At 43.5% G+C, this 6,369-nt stretch overlaps 1 long non-coding RNA gene across 1 annotated transcript in view; it reads right to left on the bottom strand.

Annotated features, from left to right (window-relative positions):
• Positions 1–501: 501 nt before the first annotated feature.
• Positions 502–6,369, bottom strand: part of LOC145722117 (uncharacterized) — a 12,237-nt gene continuing 6,369 nt past the window's right edge. Inside the window, exons 3-4 of the long non-coding RNA XR_014146144.1 lie at positions 1,979–2,959; positions 502–1,404 (exon numbers count right to left, since the gene is read on the bottom strand). This is a non-coding gene — a long non-coding RNA (uncharacterized LOC145722117). The remainder of the gene's footprint in view (positions 1,405–1,978; positions 2,960–6,369) is intronic.

Below are 6,369 nucleotides of genomic sequence, written 5' to 3'. Positions count from 1 at the left end.
AGGGTATCTTCATTCACGTGCACTCACATGCCTTTCCAGCAACTACTTCAATCCTCTGCTTCTCTTTCAATATTCTGAAAAGAGTCATCTCTACTTACTGTTCTTAATTCTTTTCCTCCTATCCTCTCTTGGGCCCATGCCAATCAGGCTTTTTCTCCACCACCCCCTTGACTCTTCTCAAGATCACCAATAGTTCTACATTGCCAAATGCAATGATCAATTCTGTCATTATTAGCATTTGACATAGTTGATCACTTCCTCCTTTTAGAAGTCCTTTGTTTACTTGGCTTCTTCAACACATCGCACCCTACTGGTTCTCTTCTGCCCCCCTTGGCCATTCTTCTTGGTCTCCTCTGCTGGTGGTTGGTCTTCATTCTGATCTGTAAGTATTGGAGGACCCCAGCTATTATCCCAGGACTGTGTTCCTCCATCTAACTCACTGCCTTGACCTCATCTTGCCTCTTGGCGCTGTCAGACAAATGCTGATGACTCTCAAATATTTATCTTCACCTGAGATCTTTTCCCTGAACCCCAGACTTGTATCATATGCATGATTTTCATGTCAAAGATAAAATGTTCAGAACCACACCATTGATTTCCACCTCAGAACTCCTTTTTCTGCATTTTACTGAACTTGGTAAATAGCAACTCAACTCTTCCAGTTTCTGAGACCAAAAACCTTGAGCTCATTTTTCAATCCACTTTCCACTGGGGTGCTGGTAAATGTGTAACAGTGGGTTCTCAGCTCTGAAGGGTGGGCAGTAGGGGAAGGTCCAACTTCTTGTGTAAATACTACCATCATTATTCATTTGTAGCTACAGATGTCACATCACTGGACACTGAGTTGGGAAGAGATGCAGAGTGGCACACCATCATGTAGTTTTTCCACCACAGATACGAAGATGTAAATAACCTCAAGAACGTGGTAATTGTAAAAACTGTAGTAAAATAATTAGGAAGCAATGAATTTCTAGTATTTATTTATTTTTGTCTTGTTGTTCTAGGGACATTTTCTTGAAGAACAAATGGGAACATTTAGGACAATACAACAGAAGGAGCTCAACCAGTGCAAAGATTCTGGGACCCAGCTGATGATTAACCACTCCCTGAGTAAATCCACGGTCAGCAGAAGTTATGGTGCAACTTCACTGTGCACTGTTTAAGTCCAAATCCACAGACAAGTCAACATGGCCAGCTTGAGAGCCCCAGAAATCTGAATGCCAAGGTCCCTTCATGCTTAGAAAATAAAACATGTGAGCCACAGGCCAGCTTACAGAGGCAAGAGACTGTGGGATGGTGGGGCCTCTGGCTCCTTCTGCAGCTTGGCTGTTGGGCACCCTCTGCTGTGGGTCATGCTCACCCAGCTACCTGCCAAGAATTGGTGTGCAGGTCTGGCGGAAAGAGCTGTGGTGAAGAGACTACTGTCAGTCGGGTTCTGAGCTTCATTGTTTGAACCTGGTTTGCCCCCAAACTGAAACACTGGCCAAGGGAACCATTAAGGGGCTATCCTAAATGACCATGGCCACAACTCCAGCAAAAGCCTCACAAGCTAAAATATAAACAAAAATTCTATGGGGACAAACACTCCCTTCTAAAGTGGAAGATTGTAGGTTGCCATGGACTGAATGTATCCCCCCCAAATCCATGTTGAAGGTGGGGCCTGGAGGAGATAATTAAGGTTAGAGGAGATCATGAGGGTGGGACCCTCATGATGGGACGAGTGTTCTCATAAGAAGAGACACCAGAGCGCTCTCTCCTCCATGTGAAGACAGAGCTAGAAGCCAGGAAGAGAGCATTTGCCAGGAGGCAAACATGCTGGCACTCTGAGTTTGGAGGTCCAGCCTCCAGAATTGTGAGAAACAAGTATCTGTCATTCAAGCCCCTGGATGTGGCCCCTTGTCATGGTGGCCTGGGTAGAAAACATTACGGGGTATTTAACATTTTCCTTTTCAAAAAGCACTGCTATCTGTGAGGTCACCTTATGATCAGGCCTCTAAGGAACCACATCAGAAAATCATCCATTGGTGAACAACCTTCCCCACTCCTGAGAGAACTTTCCAGAAGCTCCTTCTGTGTTGGGCAGGGGAGGGGGGCATCCCTTATTCTTGTGTGAACGCCAGCAGGTATCTCCCCCACAAAACCAGTCCTGACGGGAGAATGTGAAGGGGAGGGGAACAGGAAGGTTAGGGTAGGTGAGTTAATAGAACATTCTATCCATGACATACCTAACTGACTTCTCAGCAAGACCCAACCAGTTTTTAAGATTTTATCAACTCCAATGGGCTTCTCAGAACATAAGCCTGTGGAAGGACTAGGGGACTATTAATTCAGCCAGAGACTTTTCACTATCTACTTCCTCTCCTAACTGCCCAGGCCTACCCCCAGCACATACGATAAGCCCCCCTTGGACCCAGTAAACAGCTCTTCATGAGCCTCTGAAAGTCTTTACTGGTTTGCTCTGGTTATCAACTCCCCTCTGGCACTGGGGCCTCCCACTGGGGGACCCCAGAGCCCCTGGGTTCTAGTCAGGGTATAGGCCTGGGGTACAAAATTTAAAGGGCACCAAAAACTCAAATCAAGGAAAAATAATATTTTAATGTAATATTCTAAATAATCCAAATGAATGCAAAACAAACATGATGAACAAAGTATCAAAATTTTAAATAAGAACAGGCTCCTCTAGGTACAACAAGAGGTACCTAAAGGCTCTACTTCCCAGGCAAAGTGAGCAGGCCAGGGCCCAAAAAGCCAGCCTTGTGTCTTTCTGTCATGGCAATTAATCCCAGGGGTCGGGGCCCAAGGTCGCTGCAGGCAAAGGCACATCCCCCTCAAAGGGTCCTGGCATCTCAGCACGAGGGGAATTCCAGGGAGTGGCTGGTCCCAGCACTTAAATCCTCTATGGTGATGAACTAGTGGGTATTTTGTTTCTCAAGTTCCAATCCATCATGGACTGAGATTTCTATAAAATATGATAAAAAATAAATTTCTAGAAAAATGACATGGAAAAAAAGATACAAGATGCAAGCCAACTTTCTTATTATCATATTTCATTATAATATTATATATTATATTATTATATTCAACAGATCATTACTCGTTCAAATGGCTGTCATATGTCTAAATGCCTGCTTTAAATTTCTGTACTTACTAGATCATTAACAGCCCACACCCAGCGGGGTCCTCGGGCCCCATACTGAGTAACACGGATCTGGCACAGGGCCCTTCCAGAGAGCAGGGAGTTCAAGCACTAGGAACCTGGTGGGGTCTGCATCTGCCTCTTCCTCACCATCCCACCCCATGGGGCCAAACATGTTCCCAACTATTCACAATAAATCATGGTTCTCAGTCTGAGTTTGCCCCAGTGGCTGTCCTGGTGACAAAAGCAGCATGACTGGTTCCCTGGGGTGATCAAGAACACAGAGGACTGCAGCATAGTCCAAGATGGCGGAGGAGTAGGAGACCTTAATTTCATCCGGTCCCAGGAATTTAGCTAGATAGCTATCAAATCATTCTGAACACCTGTGAACTCAACCGGAGATCTAAGAAAATAGCTGCAACTCTACAAATAGAGAAGTGACCACTTTCTATAAGGTAGGAGGTGCAGAGAAGTGAATCCGAGGTGATATATGGGAAGATAAACCATGAGGGGAGGGAGCCTTCATAAGCCAGCACCAGAAAGTGATATAGCAGAGGAACACAAAATCAGAAATTTTAGAAGTCTGCTCAAGTGAGGGATAGGCCCTGCCTGAAAGGTATTCAGGTGGCAAAGCAGGGCAGACTCCTAGATGAGACAGTGTGGTCTCAGGATCCTGGGGGTCACAGGAAGACCGGGGGTGTCTGAGTGCAGCAGAGAACAGGGAAGCATCAGAACAGGGAAGACAGCTGCTATCAGCTCAGGGCTGCCATATACTGCAAACTGAGGAGAAGTCAGGTGGCCGTTCTCCAAGCAGAGGCCCACAGCCCACAGCAAAACTGTGGCAAGACAGCCCCCACCCCCACTTTCTCCCCAGGGAGGAGCAGCACGGGTGCACACCTCAGGAGTCTGCAGGGTTTGGAGACTTGAAACGGAGTCACGTGCCAGAGATAGAAATGCTTGGTCACAGGCTGGGTGAGCACAGAGTGCAGATGGAGATTTCATAGATATATTCAGAGCATTCCATCCTAAAGCAATAGAATACAAATTCTTCTTGAGTGCACATGGAACATTCTCCAGAATAGATCACATACTGGGTCACAGATCAGGTCTCAACCAATACCAAAAGATAGGGATCATTCCCTTCATATTTTTGGACCACAACACTTTGAAACTGGAACTTAATCACAAGAAGAAATTTGGAAAGAACTCAAACACATGGAGGCTAAAGAGCATCCCACTAAAGAATGAATGGGTCAACCAGGAAATTAAAGAAGAATTTAAAAAATTCATGGAAACAAATGAAAATGAAAACACAACTGTTCAAAACCTTTGGGATGCAACAAAGGCAGGCCTAAGAGGGAAGTGTGTAGCAATACAAGCCTTTCCCAAATACACAACCTAACCTTACACCTAAAGGAGTTAGAGAAAGAACAGCAAATAAAGCCTAAACCCAGCAGGAGAAGAGAACTAATAAAGATTAGAGCAGAAATCAATGAAATAGAAACCAAAAAAAAAAAAACAGTAGAACAGATCAACAAAACTAGGAGCTGATCCTTTGAAAGAAATAATAAGATTGATGAACCCCTAGCCAGACTTATCAAAAAGAAAAGAGAAAGAACCCAAATAAATAAAATCATGAATGAAAGAGGAGAGATCATGACCAATACCAAAGAAATACAAACAATTATAAGAACATTAATGAGCAGCTATATGCCAACAAATTAGGCAATCTGGAAGAAATGGATGTATAAACTACCAAAACTAAAACAGGAAGAAATAGAAAACCTGAACAGACCCATAACCAGCAAAGAAATTGAAGCAGTAATAAAAAATCTCCCAACAAACAATAGTCCAGGGCTGGATGGCTTCCCAGGGGAATTCTACCAAACATTTAAAGAAGAATTAATACCTATTCTTCTGAAGCTATCTCAAAAAATAGAAACAGAAGGAAAACTTCCAAACTCATTCTATAAGACCAGCATTACCTTGATCCCAAAACCAGACAATGACCCCCCCAAAAAGGAGAATTACAGACCAATATTCCTGATGAACATGGATGCAAAAATTCTCACCAAGATATTAGCCAATAGGATCCAACAATATGTTAAAAGGATTATTCACCACGACCAAGTGGGATTTATTCCTTGGGTGCAAGCATGGTTCAACATGTACAAATCAATCAATGTGATACACTACATTAATAAAAGAAAACATAAGAACCATATGATCCTCTTGGGCAACCCTCTCAGGTCCCCTGCCTCCTTGGGAGCTTTGTACTATCACTTTGCTATCACTCAATAAATCTTGCTTTGCTGCCCACCAAAAAAAAAAAAAAAAAAAAGAACCATATGATCCTCTCAATAGATACAGAAAAAGCATTTGACAAAGTACAGCATCCTTTCTTGATTCAAACTCTTCACAGTGTAGGGATAGAGGGAACATACCTCAATATCATAAAAGCCATATATGAAAAGCCCACAGCAAATACCATTCTCAATGGGGAAAAACTGAGAGCTGTTCCCCTAAGGTCAGGAACACAGCAGGATGTCCACTATCACCACTGCTGTTCAACACAGTACCAGAAGTCCTAGCCACAGCAATCAGACAACAAAAAGAAATAAAAGACATCTGAATTGGCAAAGAAGAAGTCAAACTCTCACTCTTTGCAGATGACATAATACTCTATGTGGAAACCCCAAAAGACTCCATCCCAAAATTGCCAGAACTCATACAGGAATTCAACAAAGTGTCAGGATATAAAATCAATGCACGGAAATCAGTTGCATTTCTATACACTAACAATGAGACAGAAGAAAGAGAAATTAAGGAGTCGATCCCATTTACAATTGCACCAAACATCATAAGATACCTAGGAATAAACCTAACCAAAGAGGCGAAGAATCCATACTCAAAAAACTATAGAACACTCATGAAAGAAATTGAGGAAGACACAAAGAAATGGAAAAACATTCCATGCTCCTGGATTGGATGAACAAATATTATTAAAATGTCTATGCTACCTAGAGCAATCTATACATTCAGTGCAATCCCTATCAAAATACCATCAACTTGGGGCGCCTGGGTGGCTCAGTCGTTAAGCGTCTGCCTTCGGCTCAGGTCATGATCCCAGGGTCCTGGGATCGAGCCCCACATCGGGCTCCCTGCTCAGCGGGAAGCCTGCTTCTCCCTCTCCCACTCCCCCTGCTTGTGTTCCCTCTCTTGCTGTGTCTATC

Source organism: Leptonychotes weddellii, chromosome 6 (assembly GCF_054177405.1).
Source record: "Leptonychotes weddellii isolate Sample4059 chromosome 6, ASM5417740v2, whole genome shotgun sequence".
NCBI classification, from domain to species: domain Eukaryota; kingdom Metazoa; phylum Chordata; class Mammalia; order Carnivora; family Phocidae; genus Leptonychotes; species Leptonychotes weddellii.
This window is presented reverse-complemented; position numbering and strand designations above follow the sequence as displayed.